Genomic DNA, 26,642 nt, shown 5'->3' with positions numbered 1-26,642 from the left:
TACACAACGCACCCCAGCCCCCAAGACACACACGCTCGCGCGCGCGCGCGCACCCATCCGATGCCCTTTGTAGGCCCCTCTCGTCACCGGCCCAGCTCCCCAGTCAGCGGGTTCCTGCGCGGGTGCGGTCCCCAGGTCGGTCACCTCCCCAGCCTCAACTCACCCCATGTTCGGGGAGGTTTGCTCGGCTAGGTTTCCATTCCAAACCCGTGCCCGACCCACCACCCCAAAAGCCCCGACCAGAAACACCCAGTGGCCCCGGGAAGGCCACCCGCCACTGTCGGGGTCCGGCGACCAGCCGCTCGGCGCCGGATGCGGCCCGGCCACGCGCACGGGGAGGGGCGGCGGCGGCCTGGCGCCAGCAGCCGCCTCCCCGGCCGAGGCCGAGCGTCTGCCCGGAGCCCCGGGCGCATCCCGCGGGCACGCGGCCCCGCGCCCCGGCCCGCACGCAGCACCCACCGAGCTCCTCGCGCCCCGCCGCCTCGGCCGCCGCCGGCGCCGCCGCTTCCATCTCGCCGGGGTCTCCAGGACGCCGTCGCCCCGGAGCGCGCTCCCCCGCCGCTGCGTGGCCCGCGACAGGCGGAGGCCTTCCCAGCCAAGCGGGACCCACGCCCAGCGCCCGCCTCCCGGCCCCGGCCACCCCACCCGCGCGGCGAGGAGCATGCGCAGTGACGCGGCCCGGCCCGCCGCGGTGCTGGGGGCGCGAAGGGCCACCCTGGGGCTCGCCGGGCGCTGCGGGCGAGCGGCACTGGGGTGGGAGACCGGAGTGAGGGAAGGCGGGGCGGGGCGGGGCGGGGCGGGGCGGGGCGGGGCGGGGAGGGGAGGGGAGGGGCGGAATAACCGGAGAGAAGGGGCGCTGCGGAGATCACCGGGATGGGAGCTTAGAGCTGGCAGGAACCCAGGCCTCTAGTTCCCTGGAGGACTTTAAAGATGACCACGAACTTAAATTTGAGGAGCCCATCTATTTGCAAGGCTTTAGCATTCTGTATGGTACCTGGGAGAACGCAAAGTAGGAGGGGACTGTCCCCTCTCCGTGTTGGAGTTCTGACTGTTCCTTAGTTATCCATCTTCCGGTGCCCCTTTTTAGAAGAGATGCAGGATGCACTCCCATTTAGGATTTAATTTAATCAAATAGTTTCACTTCAAGGATATTTCAGTGCCCTTCAAAAATACTTGACATTCACTCGGGGCTGAAAGAAAATTAAGATTAAGAATTATACTGATGGGGGCCCCTGGGTGGCTCAGTGGGTTAAAGCTTCTGCCTTCAGCTCGGGTCATGATCCCAGGGTCCTGGGATCGAGCCCCACATCGGGCTCTCTGCTCCGAGGGGAGCCTGCTTCCTCCTCTCTCTCTGTCTGCCTCTCTGCCTTCTTGTGAATCTCTGTCTGTCAAATAAATAAATAAAAAACCTTTAAAAAAAAAGAATTATACTGATGTGCTGTCAAATATTCTTAAGCACTGTACATAATTCTGATGACAATCCTGTATAAATACTAGATAATTCTATTATTTATATCCATTTTACAGATGAGGGAACTAAAGGCACACAAAGCTAAGTAACTTGCCCAAGGACGGTGAACTAATAAATGGCAAAGACAGAATTCTATCTGCAGCCAGAGCCAGGGCTCTCAACCAATACACAAAGCGGACCTTGCAGGTGTGTACCAATTCATTTTGATGAATCAATAGATGAAGCAAGCTTTGGGTTTGAAAGGAAAATATTTTAATTTCGAAAATGTTTTCAATTTTTCTTTTTCATTTCATTGTTCTTTAAAGTCAGACAACACTTTTTCTATTGGTCTGTTCCATTTCGGTGGGGTCTTTTCAGGAAAGTTTTTTGCAGGGAGTGGGGGGGGCATCTAATTTCTAAGACCACTGCTGTAAGTACATGGTGACAGTGTTAAATATTTAAAAATTTTGATATTAAAAAGGTACACAGTTACATAATATCCAATTTTTCCTCCTGTTGCATTCTTTGTAGGTTTTACTAGTGATAACGATGATTTGCAACAAACGTTTGTTTTCCCTCACATCAACCCCAATCACTCACACACATCCACATGCAAACCCCAAAGAGAGGTTTGATTTGAAATGTCCCTGACAAGTAACACAGATGTAGGGAAGACAGAGAAATAAGAATTCTATTCTAGATCATGGCTAGAGGAATAGTCCCTAATCGGCATTGATGAAGGACTAGGTTAGAGATGAGAGGGAAATAAAACAGTCATCTGACCGGTAATTGTCCATAAAACCACCCATTGTGATGAGAATACTTGGGACAGTGTTGTGACAGAGAAGCATTATTCTTTGAGTGTTAAAAGGGATCAAAGCCAAAAAAAAAAAAAAAAAGGTGGGATGGGGGGCTCAAAGCCATTGTCCTCTAATCTCAGCATCAGGAAAGCAGATCTGGCAGTTTGGGTGGGGGGGAGTGGGGGGAGAAGGCCTGACCTGTAATACAGACCTGGGCTTCTTTGAAGAAGACTGGGCTGAGGCAGACAGCTAGACTCGGTGTCTTTGCAGAGTGATATGGAGATCAGCCAATGATAGGGATGATCCCAAGACTCAAGAAAATGATGGTTTTCATATACCACTACTTGAGAAGATACTGTCACTTCTTCTCCAGGTCTTACAAATTGGAAGAGGTTATGGGGAAAAGCTGTATCCGGATAGAGACATAAAGAATCTAACCATTTGAATAGACCTGGCCATTTCTCTTTTCTTTCCTCACTTTAATTTCCTGGGTTATATCTCGATTATTTCCTCCCTTATGACCATGGCACTTTGTTTTTATCTCTGTTATAAATCATCTCCCCTTGTATTATAATTATTTGAGTCTCAGCTCAAATAAGTCAAATTCAGTTTGAGTTCACAGTTATACTGTGAACCCCTGCAGGAGAGAAGCCATATCTTTATCTGTGTTTTTGGCTCAGTTAGGGCCTGGCAGAGTGCCCTGCATGTTTGGTGTTGAAAGTTGTTGACTCTAGCCTCATAAATACATAAAAGAAAATATTTAGAAATATTTAATGTCTCCAAATGTGTTGATGGAGCAATTTCCATGTGCCAGGGAGATGGTGCTAGATGTAGGGGCTGTAATGGCAAACAACTCTAGGATCGGCCCCACCATCCTGAACTTCATAGTCCAGCGCAGGAGAGTGCAAAGGAAAAGAACGAAACAAAATACTGTGTAATTACATTGTTGGAGAAGGACATCGGGTGCTAATGAGGAACGTACTGCAGACTGGGGAGGCATGACAGTCTCCTCGGAGAATATTTAAGCTGGAATCTCAAGGTAAGAAGGACTTGGCTAGGTGTATGTAGGGAAAATGAGTGGTTCCGGCTGTGAGAACAGCTTTCCCCATTTTACAGTTGGAGAAGTGGTATGTTTTTGACATGCTGATTTACACCAGGGGACATCTAGCTAGTGGTGTCTATTACACAGCAGTTGAACGTGTAAAGTTTCTTTATGTGTAAAATTTTACCAACCTCACAGACTGTCGTGAAGATTCAATGAGATAAAGCATATAAAGCACTCATACATTGCCTAGTTCATAGAAAGCGTCAATAAACCGAGTGTGTGATTTAGGAAGGTTTTGTTACCGTGGAGAGAAAGGCCACCTCAAACTAGCTTAAGCCAAAAGGAGAATTTAATGAGGATACTGAAATCCCTAGGACAGAGATGTGCCTTCGCTCAGGAACAGCAGATCCTCCTGCTCTGGGACTCTATCTCCTCCACTAATCACCTTTCTCTGTGCAGCTGCTTGGGCATCTGTGTTAGTTTGTGCAGCAGAATTCCACTGCTTCTCAGGTTTGCCTGAGAGCAAACATGCTTCCTAAGAACTCTCATTTTCTATATCTTATTGTTTAGGTCCTCAGAGAAATACTGGCCTCTTTTTCTCAGTTCTGATTTTAAAATTTTCCCAGAGAAAAATTGTGATCGGATCACCCTGAATCGGGTTCCTACCCCAGACTAGTCAGGTCCCTACCCCAGACTAGTGAGTGGTGGAGAAAGTCATACATCACGGTCACAGTAGGTGCTGATAGAACCATGTGGATGACAGTGCGGAAACGGGAACAGTTCTCAAAAGGAGAAGTTGAGCAAACCAAATCCTGGGTGCCTGCCCTACTTTGATTCCCCTCTATTTAAAATATTACTTATTATTATCTTAAGGCTGTTTAAGCCCTATGTTTTCAGTGGATATGGAGACAAGTTTCTCACCATCTTTTAAATAATATGTGCTTGAATGACTTCTCTATTCTGTTAATGAGCTTAGGAAATATGATGACATAAACATGAATAAATATAAAACAAGAATAGGATGCCATAGAAAAAGAAATGTTTAGGGAAGGAAAATAGAACAAAGAGACAAAATGAAAGGAAGATAGAAAAAGTAAGAATATTAAAGATCCATCCAGCAGATCTAGGATCTTAATTCAGAAATTTAAAGGCTAACAGAAAGAAGGGGAAAAAATCAAAGTAATAATACAATGGAAATTCTCAGAATTGAAGGACATTTGATTAGAAGGATCCACTGATTGAATGACCAATACAACAGATGAAAACAGACTTAAGCCAAAGATATATCATCATAAAATTTTAGAACACTGAGAATAACAGAAATATCCTAAAATCTTCCTGAAATGAAAAACTAAAAGGGAGGGGCTCACGTTCAATTCAATACTAAAATTCAGTAGCAATACCAGAAGCTAGAGGATAAGGGAGCACATTGCATTACAACTTCTGAGGGAAAACATGTCCAACTTAGAATTCTGTATCTAGCCAAACAGTCCATCAGATGAAAGGGCTTTTTATTTTTTTAAGTTAGTGTTTATTTTCATTATGTATTTAAAGGATCAAATAAGACTTAAAACAAGAAACAAGTTCTGACCCCCTTTCCAAGAGGCAACCACTTTGAACTTTTTTGGTAGTTTCATTTGGTATTTACCTCCATATTTCTAAATAACATACTTATAGCACTATTAATTTTTCAGTTTTAGAAACGATAGTCTCTCTAATATGAAACTGAGAATTTAGTCTTTTGCATCAACTTCATACAGAATAGTTCTGCCCACTCCAACTACATCTTCAAACAGAGTCATAACACATCCTGCATTAATTTTGTATTTTGTGTTTTTTGTATTACGGCTTGCATGTATTTTTCACTGCCATGGAAAATGGTGCACTATACCTATATTTCTTTTATCAATGTTCTTTTGGATTTGTTTGTTTGTTTGTTTTGTGGTGTATCCCTTCCTGGTAACTTCTGTCCTCCTGCTCCCATTTGGACTAATTGCTCTCCTTGGCCTTCAGCACAACTGTGATAACTGGAATTTCCCTTCGGCATCCTCTCAGGATTCCACTCTCCTGTGTTAAATCCCTGGTTTCTTGGATCCCAAGTCTCCTTATTTCTAGGTTTACTCCTTAATTTTTATAGAGCATTCCTCTATGGCTTTCTAAGGAAAGGCGCATGGAAATAAACAAAACTCTTTGTACAGAGCTTATGTAAAGCTCGTTCAAGCTCCCATATGTCTTAAAACTGGTCCCTGCCAGTTACTAATTTTTATTAAGTCAAGTATCCCAAAAGTCATCTATAATGTGACGTGTATTATCTCTATATTCCTATATTTTCCCCATGTGTAGTTGGGTTTTCTTTATAAAGATTTTATTTATTTATTTGAGAGAGAGAGAGAGCAAGGGGAGGAGCAGAGGGAGAAGGACGAGCAGACTCTGTGCTGAGTGCAGAGCCCACCTCGCGTCTGGATCCCATGACTCTGAGATCATGACCTAAGCCAAAACCAAGAGTCAGATGCTTATCCAACTGAGCCACTGAGGCGCTCCTTTGTGTATTTGGTTTTAGGGCCAATCAGCCCTATGACTAGAGAGACAACAGTTTCAGAAGTTGAATTTTTAATGACTGGGAAAGACTATGATTGAAGCAGATTTTCTAAAAAGTTCTTTGAAGTTTAATAGTCAAAATAAGAGGGAACTTTCTCATTAAGGATTCCTGATCCACAAGAAATAGGTTTAAAACATACTAATTTAACCAAACACCGCTCCATACTTCTTTAAATTTATGTATGTGCAAATTTTCATCACCAATCATGAATTATAAGTCTTTTTAAAATTTGGATTAGGAAAAGCTAAATTCCTTTTAGCTTTTATTAAAATGTGGCTTTTATTAAAAGCATGGTTGGGGCACCTGAGTGGCTTGGTTGGTGAAGCATTTTTCTTTAGCTCAGGTCATGATCCCAGGGTCCAGGGATTGTGCTCAACCTCTCTCTGTCTCAAATAAATAAATAAAATATTTTATAAAAAGGATTGAATTGAAATGCTGCCTGTTTTACTAACTGACCTGAGAAAGGTTCTCTAGATAAGTGTGACACTCCAGAGAAAAAGGAAGTTCAAATTGAAGAACTGGTTGACAGAATTATATTTATTCCCAGACTTCCACACTTAATGTTTTCTTTTTCCCCAGTAATTTGGAGCAACACTGTTAAACTTGTACTTGCAAAGTATTAGTGTTATTGGAAAAATCCTCTTAACAATAAGCAGACTGAAACATATTTATGAAATGTTGGAAAACTTTATACTTACAAACTTTGAACATTTCTTTTTTTTTTTTTTAACTTTGAACATTTCTAAAAAGCTCTGGAATTATCTGCTTCCCAACCCCCAAAGATGGAACTAGAATTTGAAACCTGATCTGTGTACTCTTTCCTGTAGTTCAGTGATTATAATTAATATCTATGTGCCAGGCAAAATACTATGTACCTGCTAATGTTCCATTTCCCTCCATTTTACCCTCCAGATCTACTTTCCCCACTTTTCCATTTGGCTCTGAGCTCTGGAAAACTACCCTATACAGAATGCTTCAGTGGGCTTCCTGATCTCTGGCCTCCAATGAGGTTGGTGATTAGAGGTTGAGGAAGGAGATCAGAAGAGGTTAAATTGGTAAGAAATTAGGGAAGGGCGCCTGGGTGGCTCAGTGGGTTAAGCCTCTGCCTTTGGCTCAGGTCATGATCTCAGGGTCCTGGGATCGAGTCCTGCATTGGGCTCTCTGCTTGGCAGGGAGCCTGCTTTCTCCTCTCTCTCTCTGCCTGCCTATCTACCTACTTGTGATCTCTCTCCGTCAAATAAGTAAATAAAATCTTTAAAAAAAAAAAAAAAGAAAGAAATTCATTCCTCTGGTGCCCTCCTTACCGAGTCACTACAAGTTGGCTCCATCTCTCTATGAAAGCCACAGCTTCCCTCCAGCAGCCTTTCCTAGGGTACCTGTAAACACCCCTTCCCTTTCCCTATCCAGGCCTAGAGGCAGGAATACTTCTCCCCATTGCCTACTGGGGAGCAGGGCATTATTCCTGTTGATTTTCCTAAAAATCTGTCCATCCTATTGTAAATGGTTCCTCTACTGGGCCCCTCTCAATTCATAATTTGTGTGAGTGTGTATGCCATTTCCTAGAGAGACCCTTATAAATGAACATACATCATCTTGTTTATTTCTCTAAAACAAACAAATAAACTTCAAGTAGTATCTTCATTTCACAAATGAAGAAATCTTGTTGAAGAGAAGTTAAGCAAATTGCTAAAGATCCAATGATGCTGTGTCCACAAACGTTTATTCAGGGAATGGAAAATCACATTCCCATTCCAGAAAGTTCCCCAATCTTAGAATCCTCTGAGCTTTCATTATCACCTCAATAACATTTGTTGGGAATGGTTATTTATACAGGCCAATAATTGTCAGTCAGAAGGACAGCTTCTGAAGATTCAACTCCTGAAGCAGGTGTTGTCATGATTTTGGCCAAAGAATAAGGCTTCTGACCAAACAAAGAAAGCATGCCAAATGAAGAGGTACATGGGCACCAACAGAGGGGCCCCTGTCAGAAGTCATCTCACCTTGCTTAGCCATCTTTCATCTCCGGCTTCTTTCTTTTTCTTCAGGGCCAATTGGGAACAGCCAATGAAGTAATGTTATATCACTTCATTTTTTAAAAATTTTATTAACATAGAATGTGTTATTTGTTTCGGGGTACAGGTCTGTGATTCATTAGTCTGACACAATTCACAGCACTCACCATAGTGCATACCCTCCCCGTCACCCAGCCACCCTATCCTTCCCACCCTCAGTTTGTTTCCTGAGATTAAGAGTCTCTTATGATTTATATCCCTTCCTGGTCCCATCTTGTTTCATTTTTCCCTCCTTTCCCACCACAATCCCCTGCCTTGCCTCTCGAATTCCTCATATCAGAAAGATCATATGATAGTTGTCTTTCTCTGATTGACTTATTTTGCTTAACATAATACCCTCTAGTTCCATCTACATCATTGCAAATGGCAAGATTTCTAGTTTTTTTGATGGCTGCATAGTATTCCATTATATACATACATACCACTTCTTCTTTATCCACTCATCTGTTGATGGACATCTAGGTTCTTTCCATAGTTTGGCTATTGTGGACATTGCTGCTATAAACATTCGGGTGCACCTGCCCCTTCAGATCACTACATTTGTATCTTTAGGGTAAATATCCAGTAGTGTGATTGCTGGGTCATAGGGTAGCTCTATTTTCAACTTTTTGAGGAACCTCCATACTGTTTTCTAGAGCGGCTGCACCAGCTTGCGTTCCTACCAACAATGTAGGAGGGTTCCCCTTTCTCTGCATCCTCAACAACACCTGTCATTTCCTGACTGGTTAATTTTAGCCATTCTGACTGGTGTGAGGTGGTATCTCACTGTGGTTTTAATTTGTATTTCCTGATGCTGAGTGATGTGGAGCATTTTTTCATGTGTCTGTTGGCCATCTGGATGTCTTCTTTGCAGACATGTCTGTTCATGTCTTCTGCCCATTTCTTGATTGGGTTATTTGTTCTTTGGGTGTTGAGTTTGACTAGTCCTTTGGATACTAGCCCTTTATCTGATATGTCTTTTGCAAATATCTTCTCCCATTCTGTCAGTCGTCTTTTGGTTTTGTTGACTGCTTCCTTTGCTGTGCAAAAGCTTTTTATCTTAAAGATTTTACTTATTTATTTTAAAGAGAGAGAGTATGAGTGGTGAGGAGAAGCTGAGGCAGAGGGACAAGGAGGCACCCCGCTGAGCTGGGAGCCTGACATGGGACTCAATCCCAAGACCAAAAGATCAGGACCTGAGCCAAAGGCAGACACTTAACTGACTGAGCAACCTGGGTGCCCCTACGTCATTTTTTAGTCAAGGAAATAGGCTTAGATAGACAAAGTCGCTTGCCCTAAGTCCAACAGCTGGTAGTCAAGTTCACTTATGATTCTTGGATATACCTCTACACCACTCTGTCTCACAACTGCTTGACCTGAGCTCCCTGAGCAGGCAGGTTGTGGGTGCCATTGAACACTTCTGACCACAGGTTGGTGGTGTGGTTTAGTCATGAGAGCATTGCACATGTCTACCTATCCATTCTCATATGTCTAATCAAAGATTAGGAAAAATCATCATGAAATCAGGTAGTTGAGCTTCTCTATTGGGCCTTAACTCTGCCATAAATATCACTACCAACATATTTTACATTGTTCTCTGAAAATATTACTCTTTGAAGGGTGATAGAAAAAAAGTGACTTATGGCTAGCACTAAGAAGCACATAGTATTTTCCCACATGTTATTTGTTCCTCTTGTTATTTAACATCCGTGGTAGGAAAAAAAAAAGCAAAACAAAACAAAAAAAAACCTTTGAAGCTTGTGCTTAAATAAATCTCAAGGGTATTTCTACACTCTCAAAAGAAAAAGAGTGCTTTCAAAAATTCGCTTCTTTTAAGTATTATGTATTAGTGAGACATTAACCTACATGGAAATTATTCAACTTGACTTGTCTTCTAATGAAACTACTGTCATGCCGAGTATAAAAGTCTAGTTTTCTCTGGACACAGAGAATTCATGGTCCTTACATGTAAGTTTAACGTGGTAAGTCTTCTCTGTTTCAGGCTTTTAACATCAAGATTGATCTGGGATTTAATCTGACAGTCTGTACCTGTTGGCTTTTTTATAGCCTCCTTTTCATCACAGTTGAAAGAGAATGTGTTAAAGACTTACTTATGGAAAGTAGGTCACCTGAGACACAGGTCATGCATGAGGAATCCTAGAATTCCTGCTACCTGGAACCTTTTTCACAGTGATTTAAGGAATGCTCACAACTGAATGACATTGTTGAGTGATTCCAGCCACACTGGGGAGGAATAGAACCATTCCTCATTAAAGAAATCTGTCTAAGAGATGCCAGTCCCCAGTGGGCCTCGTTAGAGAAAGTAAACACAAGCCACGTAACTTGCTTTCTGGTAATAAACAAATGTGATATAGAAGTTATAATGTTCCACTCAGGATAAAAGAGAAGTTCCAGCTAGGATTGCATTCCAGCTCATGTGCTCAGAAGTTTTTAACACAAGAAGTCCTTGGGAAAAGATACCGTTTTAAAAAGAAAATGTCACTCGTCTGTTTCCATTAGGGCCAGGCTGGTAGACAATCACATGATGCTCTGTTTATATGGTCCCATTCCTGTCAGTTTTGTTTTTCAGTCATAATAACACATAACTGTTCATTGCCTGATTTTTCTCTCATGAAAACAGCTGAGCACTTTGACCTGATTTTCTTAATAGACTGCATCCATTTTATAATAAATTGGATCATTGATTGACTACTTAAAAATGGGCCATTACATTAAGTCAGAGAAGTGAGAGATTGACCAAGGAAGAGTTCCCTTTGAATAATATAAATGTTTCCTAATTCATCCCCCAGTCAGCTCTTTGGACCTCCATTAGTTGTGTCAAGAGACTCTCTATCATCTAACGAGTTTGACCTTCACTGGAGATCATTCAAATGTGACTCTTTAAGGAAATAAAAAGCAAAGTTATTTATATCACAACATTTAGGATCTTTTAAATAAAACTCTAATTTTTGTCTTTATTTTCATTTTAATTACCAAAACTTGACTCTGAAATATGGAGCTCCATGGGTAAAATGTACTTGACCTCATATCTCCTGGACTTGGATGAGTACAGTAGGAATGGAGACAGAGTGGACTTTCCATTCATGGGTGGAGGGGTGATAGGTTTTCCACAGATAAGAGGGTACTTCCTGGAGTTGACCTCAAATGACAGCCTCATGCTGTACTAAATAGTGTGACTCAGTTGCTATGCATGTTCCACAACTTAATGTCTTTGGATATGTCCTGGAATAAATGAAGCCTCTAGCCAAAACTGGGCTGAATTCTAGATTTTTTAACTAAGGGATCAAAGAATCCCCCCCCCCCAAAAGGCTTCCTGCCTATATCCTGGGGTCCAACCCAATAGAAGAGCATATTGTTAACTGCTGCTATTCTCAGGGATTGGCTCCTTCCTTGCAGGACTTTTGAAACCCTTTCAACTCTTTTATAATAATTTGTTGCTGAAACATCTATCATCCTTGTAGCCATCTTCTGTTACTGTTGAGAAAGAAACAAACCAGGAAATGGGTTTTACAACAGAACTTTCCACCATGTCTAGAGTAACACACAACCATGTCCTTATGCTGTAAGTGACTGTTCCTCAAGCAAATTGCTATTCCCATGCCCCCATTTTCCCTCTCCTTTCAAGAATTGGTGTCATTAGCATTTCTGCTGTAACAGAGACTATTCATTGTCTCTTTCCCTCTTTTATTGAAATGCAACTTTTAGCAATACACATGACAGCCTGGCCGCCACTGTTATCTGACTAGACTCTGGTCAAAGAGATATGATCAAAGAATATGTGCAACATATGAGTCTTGCTCTTATAACCATGGAAATAAATGCAACACTCTAGGAATGGTGAGTCAGCATAACAGAAGGAACCTGGGCCCTTCATGACTTCCTAGAGTAAAGCTGGTCATACCGTCTTGGACTTTATATGAGAGAGAAAAGTTATTCAAGTCATTATATTTTGGATCTCTGTCACAAATAGCTAATCAATACAAGCTTTCATTCAGATGACTACAAGGTTCAGACTAAATCATATGAAGAAACAATTACAGACTCTTACTCAAGTCTGTGTTAGTCTAATAGAAAATGTCAGGAGAAACCTTCCTCCACAGAAATCCTGTGTGAAATTTTATATGTGATCATCCAGATCTACAAAGAAAATCAGTTTACTTTGCCAGCAAACTCTGAATTTACAATGACACTTACCAGAATTCTTCCTAGACAGATACCTTATTACTCAGACAGTAAAAGATCTTGGGCAGTATCGCATTCTATTGACTTACTTCTCAAAGTCAGGTCCATGGACTGAGAGCATCCTTATCTTTTCAAACTGCAGATCTCAGATCCCCATCCCAGGGATGAAAAGTGGAACATACACTATGCTAGGAATACAGACAAAAATATTGTACAAAGTTTGTATGGGAACAGATGGTAACTACACTTCTCATGTATATAATTGTCAAATCACTATGTTGTACAGCTAAAACTAATACATACATCAACTATACTTCAACCTGAAAATAATAATTTTAAAAAGGAAGACAAATTCTTGGGCCCTAATGCAGACCTACTGACTCAGAAACAGGGAGGGTATGTCCCTGTGATAATACTCTAACAAGCCCTCCTCAGCAATTCTGGTACACGTTGCTGTTTTAAGGCAATATTTCCTGCAACTTATATTTTTAATTAGTAAGGTCTCTGTAGACAGATGTTATGTGAAAAGGGCTCCATGGTCAAATAAGTTTGAGAAACACCAAGTTTAAACAGTTTAAAATGCAGAGCTTCTCAGTCTACAACATGTTAGTATGCATGGCTATCTCTAAGAAGGTGATATAGAATGCAAGATTTAACAAACTCACTTGACATTTTTAGTGAATTAATTCTTAGCACTAGTTTCAACGGACCAAACTTCGCGAAATGCTCTTCCATACTTTCCCAAAATCGCTGAAATAATTTCGGACTGAGGATACAGTTTGCAATTAGTTATATTAAACCTGAAAGTTTCCAGAGAAGCCAATTCAAACTTCGGAATCATTACTTCCTTATGACACTCCTTTCCAGGCATGTGGCATCACGTAGAGTCACTGTGATTCTGTATTCCTCTTTGTCTCACAGCTACTCCCTTCCTTCTGTCCTAGAATTACAGGAATTGGCATCCCCTAAAGCAACATCAGTGGCCCATTCAGCTTGAGAATTATCTAACATTTATGAGCACTTACTCTGTTCTAGGCATTGTGCTATGTACTTTCTTCTGTGTTATCGCATTTAATCCTCACACTAGCTCAGTGAAATAGATATTGTTATCAATATTTTACAAAAAAACCAAGGCTGAATCTCAAAGCCCCATAGTCAGTAAGAACCAGACCCAGACCCAGACCCCAACTCTGATTTGATGGATTTCAAAGCTTCTGCTCATTTTACAATTTCACTGCATACTTAAGACTTTCAGCATCACCATGTGGGCCAAAATATTGACTGCATGCCCTCATCTTTTTTAAGAAGTCTGATCTGAATTCCAGATTAGCATAGAGGTTTTGCGGGGAGAGGGCTGCTAATATATTCAGAAATGAGGGCAAAGCCTAGATAAGTTTTGCTAAAGTAAATAGCTCTTCCCTTTGGAACAAAACTAAAATGGTTCTATGTGTAAAATAAGCCTTCCAAAAATCAGTAAGCACTCACCAACAATTGAATCACATGGATGGGAAGAGGGACAATTGTATATGACTTGCATCCCCAGGGAATTTGGGAAAACAAAAGTCCATGTTAAAGAACAATATAAGGCCATATATGCCAAAGATCAATGGGATTGAAAAATTTCTCAGTGCCACAGGGGTTAAAAATAAGTAGGGATACCTTCTACTTGGGCTACTGATGAACTTCAGCTCAAATCTCAGAATTGTAGTACAGAAGGCTGAACAGTTTCTGAGGAAAGAGAAAGCAATGGGGTTTGGAGGACAGTGTGACTACACAGAGCAGTCCACCTCTGAGTGAGCCTTGATAATAAGGCAGAATTTGGAAAGAGCCTGGGATAACCACTTGGCTGGAAAGTCAAGAAAATGTTGGATGCGGTCATTGTGACTTTCAAGTTGAGGTATCAGCCGCATTTCAGGCAGAGCTCTGCCTACCCATCATCACAGGGCAGTATTTACAGGAGAGGCCTGACTCTTGGTCAGTGGAAAGCATGACTTGCTCTTCTAACTGAGACGCCTGCCCTTACATCAAGTCTCAGTTTAGGGATCTATTGGATTCATTCCAATCCGTCACTTCGGGATTAATTGAGCACATCAGAGTATCGCTGTACTTGTTCTCAGCACTCACTCCTTCCCTTTTGTCACTCATCTGGAGTGGAAAGAAGTGTCTGTTGCTGACTTCATTCCCAGGGAGGTGATCCATGCTCTAATAGGTGAGGTCCTAGTTTGCCTGAGATCAGCCCAATTGACTCTGTTGTTTTGGGTGTCCTAGTTAGAACAGTAGGCCATATGGCCACCCTAGTCATAGCAATGGTTTTCTTCCAACATAGGAGCTCATGCCCAGGAAGTCATAGGAAGTCATTCTTGTCCCCTATTCCAGCAAGGCAGATCCACATCTCTGGTACTGTTCATGGGGACAGGATGCCAGGAGCCAAAACCCTCACTTTTTGGAGGAGTCGGGGATCTGGTAAGGCCACTGCTCTTTGAAACACAGCCTCATTCTAAAACCATTTAAATAGCCACCTGGCTGATCATATGACAAATTATCTGGATAATTTTAGTTTTGATAGTGCAGTATGTTTTCAGAGAGCACTGGCAACAGATCAGTCATAGATTCTACCCTGCACAACAGCTCTGGTCTTGAATGCTCAGAGGAAGACTTGATTACCTAGTATTGTCACCCAGTGAATTGTTTCCTTCTTACAGTGCTCAGAAACAGCTGGAGAGGTGTGCTAAGCAAATATCAGGAAAAAAACATTACGTTAAGCAAACAACGAGAGGTAAGAATGCAGGATAGGGAAGAAGCCCCATGCTACATAGCTATTTCAAGGGTAAACAGACCTGTGTGGGTTTGCAAAACTTCTCCGTCATAGGAATGAATATATTAACTTGGCTAAATAGAGAATGCATATGTGAGAAAGAGATTTTGTGGAGCTAGCAAAGTGTAGGAAAAGAAAAAAGCAAAAAGTCATGAAGACAGATATTAGCAGCACCCATCTCAGCCTGTACAAGAGAGGCAGTGACCTGGCCAGTATTTCTGGTTCTGTGAGTAAGGCACTCTTCACCCAATGCCGTTGACCTGATGTCAACTCTCCTCTTAGTTCCTGTGCTCTGCATTTGGAATAACTTTTTAGATTATGGCTAAGCTTCTGTCTTGAGAAGACTGTGTTGTTCAAATGGAACTTTGCAGTCTGTCCCTACGCAGTCATTTCTTCTTGTGAGTGGGCTAACAGGCCTCTGATTTTGATTGGACACTTTGTGGAGTTTGCTACTGATCATAAGGACCCCTGCCTTCTGATAGTAATTTCTCATCAGAAATTAATGAGCACCCTGTTGGAGCAGACATGGCTAATTGCTTCTGGAATATCCTCATTTATTGATACACTGTCACAATTGGTCCATGTTTGGCCCTCTTTTACTTATTTGTTTTATATACCATTGACAAATAAAAATAATCAATATTAAAAGCTAAAAATAAAAGATACACTGGTTTGTGTATCTCTCTAGTAAGTACTGGTTAATGTAGGGAACTGATCCTTAGAGAAAAGCTTTCTGTCCGTGGATGGACAAAATTAGGGTTCTAGGTCTGTGTGGGTGTATAGAAGTCATGACCCTATAAAGGGTCATTAATGGCTTTTCCTGGCAGAGATGCTCTTGACACCATTGCTTGTTCTCTGTAGTAGCCACTGTGGACACAAATGCTTATCTTTCCATACTGTTGTGTGGATGGACAGAAAATGGTGGAACAAATACAACACAAACATGAGTAAAGAAACCCTTGACTTTTAGTCTTCTGCTTCTGTCCCAAGGGAAATTAATTGGTTAATTTTTGGAGTGCAAAAAACTAAAAATAGCTCGCATGTATTGAGTTTTAACTGTGTCAACTGTGACCTGTACGTCCCACGGTACCCCTGATCTTGGCTCCTCACCCTCCATTCCCAGGAGTGCCACTGCCCAGGAATCCAGGTCTGATCCTGACCTTTCTGAATGTCCTCAACTGTGGTTACTCCCTGCCATCAGAGTAGTCTGAGGATGACTTATCTGGGTACAGGCTGGCTACAGCCCCTGAAGCCAGTGTCCCCTCCAGGCTTGCCCCAACCATTCTATGAGGGCATCAAACACCTCACTAGTACATCTCTTTCTGTTCCTTTCACACCTCCTGTGGGGCTGGCCCCCTCCCCCATCTCCCTGGGGATCAGGAGACCAGATTTGCACTACCTGAAGTATGTCAAGCAGCCCAGCTTCTCTTTCCTACCTCCTTCCCTACTGGAATAGCCAGCTTCCTGATGCTAATCCTTAATGCTCTAATTTTTCTGTTGAAACCATCCCTGGAATGTTTTCCTTGATTTGCTAGAAAGTGCTTTAGAGAAATGTAGTTCTCTTCTAAATATGGGGGTTTTATTGTTGTTATTGTGGTTGAGATGAGGATGAGGATGATGGTGATGTCTGTTCAATCAGCAGGTCTTTAATGATTTTCTTTGAATGTTATTTTTGTCTTCTGGAGAAGCCCGACTGATTAAAATAAAACAGGCAACAAACCAATAACACTATGATTTAGGGTGACTAACTTGTCTTGATCTGCCCAGGACTTTCCCACATTTAATACTGGAAGTACCTTATCTTGAGAGGCCCATCAGTCTTGGGCAACTGGGGACAGTGGGTCACCCTATGAGCTCTAAACAGAGCAGTGATCTTAGACTTATCATTAGATAGTCTTTAAATTGACACTTTAACTCATGTGAAAGTCTTTTCTAAGGAAATTTTCCATTCTGTAATCCACTGAAGGATAATAATAATAAAAAAATATATAATAATAATAATTATATGTTACTATATATAATAACTATTATTATTATCAAAAACTATACTAACACATTTATTGAGTAATTGCTACATTCTAAGCAGTGTGATAAATGCTGTGAAATCAGTGTCATTATTCCCATTTTCAGCTAAAGAAATCCAGAAGAGTTAACAGAGTACCACAGCCAGGCATCACCTTTGGTATGTTTGATTCCAAAGCCCATTCTTTTTATTGTTTATGGAGTTAATATTTTATGTTAGGTAAAAAGAGAAAGAGATAAAAAAGTTGAATGTTTGAGGGAAGTCTAGTTCCAATGCCATTTATCTGGACAAAATCAAGAAACTGACAATGTAGCTTATAAATACAGCCAGACAAATATTTTGGTAAATTTAGAAGGATACTCCCTTCACCCAAATTCCTATCTTAAGTCAACTGAACACATCATTTCTTATGGTAAACTACTCAAGGCATTCCACTAAATCAGGAAGAAGACAAGCTTGTTATTTAATTCAACTAATGTTATTCAATTTCATCCTAGAAGTTTTAGAGTCTAAAATAAGAATATTTAAAAGATAAAATAAATAAATATTAGGAGAGTGTAGATGTAATTATTCATTGCAAACCCTGGTTGTCTCCCCTGGAAAAAGCTATGAAAGTCAGATGGAACACTGCTAGCTCTAGTAAAAGATTTTATATCTCTATCCGGAAAATATGCTTTAACAATATGAACCACAGGGAATTTCTCATTGGTAATTATGAGGGAGTTTCGTTTTCTTCTTTTTCTCGTGTTGCAGATGACATGCTAGGGATCAGGAAGGCCAAAACAATTATCCAGAGAAGTTACCTTCCTGAGCAGTAACCTCCCTTTGTGCTACTGAGTACCGATCTTGCTGGAAGAAAAGGGATCTTAGGGATTGATGGCAGCCAGTCTTAGAAAGGAGGCCAGGGAGGTCCTTTGTCTGCTCTGAAGGTAATATTGGTCCTTCCAAGGTCAATGGCCCCAGAAACAGGGGACTTCTAGATCGAGAAGAGACCCCAGGGTGAGAAAGCCCCCCCTAGCTCAGAGGTCTGCAACTATTCCAACACCTTGAAGGAGGTATGCTAGGGGAGCTGAAGCACAGAGGAAGTATTTAGTGTGATGATATAATTTATTGACTCACTTGGCCCATTTTATGAGACTGGAATGGGACTGTTAATAATTACACCGGGTGTCAACGCAGACTTTCTGGGTCAAGGAGCACACGCGCTCACCCTTGTGAATGTACTTTGGGCCAACGCCAGGGCCCGGGGTATGGCTGGCCAAGGCTGGCCACTGAAACAATGGTCGCTCCTTGTGGTCCCAGCTGCCATTGTGGGGAAAGATTCTGGGTGATCAGAGGAGTCTCTGCTTCTCTCTCGGGGAGACATTGTTTGCTAATGCTTGGGTTGCTCTAAGACTCGGAGACTGGAGCTTGGGCTCCATACTGCGGGGAAGAACTACATCATATGTATGTATTCGTATGGGCACAAATACGCACTTACTGAAGGAGATATACTTACCTGTATTTTTAAACTGTCAGCTGAGAACATATGCTATTTCTATAATAACAGTACCCTGAATTTCCCTGGGCCACACTGGTCTAGGGGTACCACCAATCAGACCTCCTTGTCACTCATTTCCGATTCTCCATGGCTCATTTTCCCACATGGTATGATTTCCTAGCCCCTGAGAATCATCAAGAGGTGTCACGTGCTTTGCGAACTCCACCATCCGAGCCACCGCAGCTGCTGTGTCAGGAGCCAACATCCATCTGGAGGCTTCACCAAGCACAGTGACGTACACTCCGTATGCTCAGTATACCTTTGATCCACAGGTCATCAAAGCCTTCTTTCAGAATTAAAAATTTACGAAGGTGCGTAGGTCGTAGGTCACTGTGTGAGAGGCAGGGAGAATGGCTCTCTGTTTTCTGTGTAACACTATAATAGGGAAAAAACCAGAGCAGGCCCACTTACGTGACAGCTTGCTCCAGAGAGCCCTGTGGTTTTACTCCTTGGGCATCGCTCTGCTCAGGACCAAGGCAAAGCCGTCAGGAGTCTGGGGACAGAATCAGATGCCCACCTCTTGCTCTGAGTCCCACTGCCCTCTGATGATTAAGGCTTTATACTGTGAGGATCAAACTCATTTGGCCTGGCTTCTCAGCCATGGGCCCTGGAAAATAACTCCATTGGGTCACCCAGAAACTCACAGGATGTTCCCAAGATAAGGGAATCTCCCCCAGAAGACCCAAACAAAGATTGACATGATTCTAAAGAAAAAAAAATTTTAAAAAGAAGATATATGCTCTGAGAAAGGCCAATTAGAACTGAAAATTATTTATAAAACCCTATAAAAGGCCCATGACTAAACTATGAACAGGCTTTCTCAACTTCCTCCTCTCCTGGGCAAGGAGGTTAAGCCGTGAGCTCATTGAATATGTGGTTAGCGTTACAGAGACAGGAGGCTCGCCTGTGGAAGGCTTCACTGAAGGACATCTCTAAGAAGTAGGGTGTCTCAGGGCCCTGATTATTTATGACAGGGCGTGAACACAGTAAATGCTTAATAAATGTTAGCTCATTTTATTATTGTTGTAGTTGTTTCTATAAATTCAAGTGACTCAGTATGTCAAAAAACTAAAATCCATTGTTTAACAATCTGGAGTTTAATTATCTCAGGAGAGCAACAATGACATCTCAGGCCATGTATCATAGTTTTAGTAATAAGTACTCTCTCCAGAAAGGCGGGGTCTTCTTCCAGAAGGTTCTCAAACACTACCTGTTCCCAAGAAACGATGATTAAGGTCATGCTATGGGCTTTGCTGTCACCTAGTGGAAAATTAGATTCTGATAAAACTGTTGTCAGTAACAACCTCATAGCAAACTTTCCCTTTCCCAACTGACGGCCATTAACTTGCATTACATAATTCCTCACAGTTGAAAACCATAGCCAGGGTCCATGATGTCTGTGTGGACACACTTACACCCCTCACTGCAAACAGCCAAAAGCACGTGATCTGGTGCAGCTGCCCAGTCTGAAGCCGGCAGCCGTGGAGAACTTTCTTGGCAACTGCCGGGTCTCCAGCTCCCTGGAACACTGCCAGATCCTAAGAGCTGACGATCTGGCACGTGGTACGCCTTTGGATAGTAACTGCTGAATGAGTCTTTGCCACAAGAATTACAAACAGACCAAAACAAACAAACCCACACACAGTGACAATAACAACAACAAAATGAAAAACACAAGCCACAGAATCACTTTTCCTTTTAGAGTTGTTAGAGTGCTTTCATAGAGTATCTTAATTTATTCAGAGAAACCTATGAAATAGGGCACATCTTCCCATTTTAAAGAAGAGCAAATTGCTGCTTGGGAAAGATAATGTCAGGAAGTCAAGCAAAACAAAACAAAACAAAAAGCGAAACAAATTAAAAAAAAAAAAAACACCACACACAGACAGACACACACACGTGTACACATGCAGGCAAAGGCGTCCTCTGGCTAAATTCTGAGCTCTACCCACATCAGTACTCTGATTTGCAGATTCTACAAAGGGAAATAATAGGAAGGAGGGGAACATTCTGGTTTGTTTTTTGGAGAGGAGAGCACTGTAGGGAAGGAAAGACTACCCAAGCAAGGTTCTGGGGCCTGCAGGCCGCTGGATGGGAGGAGACATTCTTCCCTTGGCTAGGGTTGGGCCCACCACTGTGTCCAGATGTCCTGGTCGCTAGTTTATCAAGGATCTTGCCAATCCAAGCATCTCTCCTTTCTGCTTCTCCAACCTCCCCCTCTCCTTAGGCAAATCACTATCAGTTTTAAAATCAAAATTAGGGGTGCCTAGGTGGCTCAGTCGGTTAAGCATCCGACTCTTGGTTTCAGCTCAGGTCATGATCTTAGGGTGGTGAGATCGAGCCCCGAGTGGGGCTCCATGTTCAGCAGGAAGTCTGCTTGAAGATTCTGTCCCTCTGCCTCTCCCCCACTCTCTCTCTCTCTTTCATAAATAAATAAATCTTTTAAAAAATCAAAATTAAAACTCTGCCTTCACCCAACTGTTGCTATGGTTGCTATTACATTTTCTCCTATTCTTCAAAATAGGCTTATCAGAAGAGTGGACTCAGCACATTCACTCCCCACTAACTACCCTTCTACGCAGCTCAAAGTGGTTTCATCCCTGTGCCACTCCCCTCCCCCTGGAAATTGCTATTGCATAAGTCACCAAGGACCACCTATTTGCCAAATCCAGTGGACTTTGTAGGTGTCCGCTCTACTCCTTGGTGCATTTCACACCCATGGCTTGGCCGTGGCGTGCATACTGACATGTCCTTCTGCTGCCCCTGGACCCCACCAGGTTCTCCCAGGACATGGCTTCCCCTGGTTCTCCCACCATTCACTCTCAGTGTCCTTAAGTGTCACTCTTATTTTCCAAGATCCTCCCAGAACTCTCAAGGGAATAACACCACGTGATAGTTCTATTTCTTTAACCTAGACCTCTCCTCTGAGCACCTGTCTCAGGAGACCTTCCTGAGACTCCTCAGATCCACTGATTCCAAACTGTACCATCTCCATCTCTTTACCCATCCCAGCTGCCCAAGCCAGGGAACTAAAAGTTATTATTCACAGAAAAAGGTAATAGTTAAAAAAAAATACTGGATTTAAAGGGAGAATATTTTTTATTACGCTGGCTAGTTAGGAAGAGAAATTCACCTACAGACTTAAAACTTTTGTTTCAGGGATGCCTGGGTGGCTCAGTCATTAAGCATCTGCCTTTGGCTCAGGTCATGATCCCAGGATCCTGGCATCGAGCCTTGCTTTGGGCTCCCAGCTGTGCAGGAAGCCTATTTCTCCCTCTCCTACTCCCCCTGCTTGTGTTCTTTCTCTCACTGTTAAGGAAATAAATAAAATCTTTAAAAAAAAAAAAAACTTTTGTTTCACATCTTAATTTGCAAAAATTTCAAACTTATAAAAAAGTTGCAAAATTCAAACAGAGCTGGGAATAGCCTTCACTGAGACTCACTAATTGCAAATATTTTGACACATTTACTTCATCTCTCTCCAATATAACGGTTATTGTTGTTATTTTTGCTAAATCATCTGAAAACAAGTTGCAGACATTGTGTCCATTCACTCCTAAATACTTGAGCATCTATCTTTTAATAAAAGAGACATTCTTTTACAGAATGCAATCATCATTTAGAAAATTGAATGGCATTATAATAGTACTATGTAATATGTAGTTCATTTAAAATTTTTTCCATTGTCCCAATAATATCTTTGTTAGCTACATTGGGTTTTTTCTTTCCTAATTAAGCATCCAATTGAGAATTATGTTCTGCATTTAGCTCTTTAATGTCCTTTAATCTGGAATGGTTCCCCAGCCTTTCTTTGTTTCTTCTGACACTGATATTTTTGAAAAGCACAGACCAGTTTGTAAACTTTATAGATTCAGGTTATACATTTTTGGCAAGAAAGTTAAATAAGGAGTGTTGTGTCCTTCTCAGTATATCTTTTCAGGAAACATGATATCAGTTGGTCAGTGATCACTTAGTTATAGTGTTGTCGGCTGTAAAAGTACTTTCTTTCCTCTGGTAGTTAAGAATCTAGGAGGACAGGAATGGCTGGTTGGCTTAGTCGGTGAAGCGTCTGCCTTCTGCTCTGGTCATGATCTCAGGGACCTGAGATCAAGTCCCACATAGAGCTCCTTGCTCAGCAGGGTGCATGCCTGCTTCTCCTTCTGCATGCTGCTCCCTCTGCTTGTGCTCACTCGCTCCCTCTCTCTTTCTGACAATTAAATAAATAAAATCTTTAAAAAAAAAAAAAAAGAATCTAGGAGGACAAATTTTCAGACTGTGTTACTATGCTCATTCCCAACAAACTTTCACCTAATCGTTTTAGTATTCCTTGATAATTCTTATCTGAACCAAATATTGCTATGATGGTTTAAAAATGGTGATTTTTTTTTAACTTTAGTATTCCTTCTACATTTATTAGTTGGTGTTCTATTTTAAAGAAAAGCTATCCTGTCATCCTTATTCATTTCTTTGGGTTTTTTTTCCCCCTTTTTAGTATCATTAAGGATTCGGAGATTCTTATGTGTGTTTTTTTTCTCCCTCCGGTGCCATAACTCATTTGTCATTATTCTTTATTATTATTTTGCTCAAATTGTCAGTGATTTGGCTAGTAGAAATTCCTTCAAGTATTTTTCCTCTTTTTGACCTCCCCCACCTTTTTTTTTAAAAGCATTTCATTATTTTCGGACACAAAAAAGTCCTAGTCTTATCTTGTACTTTAAAATCAGCTATTTTTTTAAAATGGGAGTGATATTTACACCCTAAGATCTAGTGCTAGGTCATTCAATTGCTGCTGAGGTAGTATTACTTGAAGAAACTTTCAGCATACAGAGCTAGGGAATATATATACATATGCATATATTCCTTTTTAAGTTTTTTTTTAAGTTGCCTCCACACCCAGAGTAGAGCTCAATACAGGGCTTGAGCTAATGACCCTGGGAGATCAAGACATGAGCTGAGAGCAAGAGTCAGATGCTTAACCTACTGAGCCAACCAAGTGCCCCTACTTTTTAGTTTAAAAAAAAAAAAATCATGATTTCATACTGATACCTCAAATTCTAAGCAAATACCATAGGTCTTCCTTATTTCCCCCTATTCCATAAACTGTATCACCTTTTTCCCCCATAGTAAAAAACCTGCTTTCTGGAAACATCATTATATTTGCTCATTTGCTCAGTCCTAAAATAGATACAAAATAGCTTCAGAATCCCTACACCCATAGCACTATCAAAACATTTGTATTTCTTTTTCCCTTTAGACCCAGGGTATATATCGAAATACTATGTTCCAGCTAACTTGGCTTCATTCTCCTTTTTTGCCTTCTATGTAGTTCTGTCATCCATTTGATATGCTGTTAGTTTTATTTGTTTCTGTCCTTATTTACTTCTGGGCCTCCCTTTCCAAACTTGTTGATTTACTTTAATGTTTTCAATATGTAAAATACAACATGCTTCCAAAAGTCAAAACTACACACAAAAATAATATACCACACTCAAGGTAAACAATTCTATCAGTTTCTGGTTTATCCTTCATAAGTTTCTTTTTTTCTTTTTTTTCTTTTTTTTTTACAAAAAGTGGAGATACGTGTATATATTTGTGTTTCTTCCTCTTTTTTACAGAGCAGACAGCATAGTAAATATATTCTTTCCTGCCTACAGAATTTGATCAAGGAAGGCTTTGTACAAAGTACAAGTTGAAACTTCTGCTTGTTCCTAAAGGTAGGAAGCCAAGACTGATGGCTCTTATGTTAAGAAAAACAACTTAAGGGGTGCCTGGGTGGCTCAGTGGGTTAAGCCACTGCCTTCGGCTCAGGTCATGATCTCAGAGTCCTGGGATCGAGCCCCACATCGGGCTCTCTGCTCAGCAGGGAGCCTGCTTCCTCCTCTCTCTCTGCCTGCCTCTCTGCCTGCTTGTGATCTCTCTGTCAAATGAATAAATAAAAATCTTAAAAAAAAAAAAAAAGAAAAATAACTTAATAGTACTTTTTTAAGTGGAAAAAAAATAGACTGGTAATTCTCAAAGTATGATCCTTGGACCAGCTTCATAGCAACACCTGGGAACTTAGAAATGCAAATTTCCCGGCCCCATCCCAGATCTACTGAATCAGAAACTCTAGGGTTGGGTCCCAGAAGTTCTATCACGTAATAAGCCCTCCAGATAATTCTGATGTGTGCTGAAGTTTGAGAACTACTGTTCTAGGCTCGTCTAGGAAGGAGAAGTTGAGAGAGAATAACACCTACCTCTCATGGGGTGCTACTAACTTTTGACCAAGAATGGGTATGAGTGTCTTACAGGACTATACTCATATTATCCTCATGATCGTCCCAGCCGGCGGGGGACTGTGATGAGTCCGGGTTTACAGATGGGGCAACTGTGGTGTGGAGAGAGTGAGTGACTTCTTAAAATCATACAGCTAGTAAGCTGTGAACACTAGATTTGAAACCTGGGCAGACTGCCTTTGAAACCCTTGATTGCAATCATTACTCTGCGCTACCTCTCGGCTTCGTGTCAGATAAAATGAGAACTAAATTTCCCTCCATACCAGACCGATGGGCTAGCTGCCTGGAGGACAGTTAATGAGGGTGTCTTGTACTGAGAGAGTTGAGAGAAATGCTTGGCTAGAAGGAGGTGAAACAAATCCAGGGAATGACAGCAAGCAGGGCTTCATAAAAAAGCTGAGAATGTCCACTGGTAAAATAAATCGTGGCAGGGACAGCAGAAGGTTTAATGTGAGTGCCGTTAACCATTTGATTTCACATTCTTTCCCATCTTGTGTTTTACTGCATTCCCTTGCCATCACCCCCCACCATCATTCAGGAAGAGTCTATTATGCACAATAAGCATGATTAGTTGTTCTTTAGGCTGGAAGGCTGAGGGATGGGGTCCTGGCATGTGGAAACCTGTGTGGAGAGGCTCAGCGGCTGCAGGAGTCCAGGGAATGAGCGGGGATAGAGAATTCACTGGGGAATGGGATTCAGTGTCCAAGTTCTCCTGATGGGTATTTAGTGAAGCCGTGAGACTCACCAACATTATGGTGAGGCATGTATCATGTATGGAAAGTAAAAGAAAAACCGCCCAGTTTTCAGTGCCAAGCATTGGTGGGAAGAAGCAAAGGCAGAGAGTAAGAGAAGAACCATATGTATGTGTTCCAATATTCCTCATTTGGGGATGACTCATTAGGTCAGTGCCCTTTCTCATTTAGGTATCTGGGGCAGGGCTCATACATCTAATGCTGTGGTGGGTCAAGCAGAGAGAGGCCCTGACGTTTAACTTTCCAGGGACCTTTCAGTTCCCGTGTTGAATGGACGCTAAGTCTAAAGCCCATGGGTCTGCCATGTGGGGTGAGGTGACCCTCCCTGCAGAGATCAGGAGCAGACTGTCAGACCGACAGGCTGGAGAGAGAATGCGGCAAAGACTCGGGGTCTGCCGCTAGCAGAGGTATTGGCAAGGCCCAGCCAGCCAGGGTTTAATTCCTGGGTCCGACCCAACATGGTCTGAATCCCAGTGACACTAGCCCCAGTCTTCAGCAGCTTGGTTGGGTAAGCGTCCAACTCTTGATTTCGGCTCAGGTCATGATCTCAGGGTTGTGAGATGTTAGGCTCTGTGCTGGGTGTGGAGCCTGCTTGAGATTCTCTCTCTCCCTCTACCCCTCCCCTGCCTCTCTAAAAAATAAAAAATAAGAAGAGACAGAGAAGAGATCATCTCTTTCCCTCTCTCTCCGTATGAGGACACAGGAAGATAATCATCTGCAATCCAGGAAGAGGGCCCTCACCAGAAGCTGACCATGCTGCCAGCCTGATCTTAGCTTTCCTCCTCCAGAACTGTGAGAAGGAAATTTCTGCTGTTTAAGCCACCTCATCCTTGGCATGTGGTTACAGGAGCCCTCACAGTCTAAGTGAGTGGTCAACATGAGCCTCTTCTAGGGCAATGGAAGGAGTGGGGCAGGGCTGGAGCCCTCCTCTCTAGCCTATTCATGAGGAAAGGGATGGGGCACAATTCTTCTGTGTCCCCAGAGTTCTGCCATGCAAATGCAGTTGAGTTTTCTCACTTGGCCTGCCATTTATAAGAGAAAACTGCACGCCCTTGCTTTGCAGGAAGGCTGGTGGCTGTCTGAGTCAAG

The sequence above is a fragment of the Enhydra lutris genome, unplaced genomic scaffold (genome assembly GCF_002288905.1).
Source record: "Enhydra lutris kenyoni isolate GAN:26980312 unplaced genomic scaffold, ASM228890v2 scaffoldscaffold37, whole genome shotgun sequence".
Lineage (NCBI taxonomy): Eukaryota > Metazoa > Chordata > Mammalia > Carnivora > Mustelidae > Enhydra > Enhydra lutris.
Note: the sequence above shows the minus strand (reverse complement) of the source record.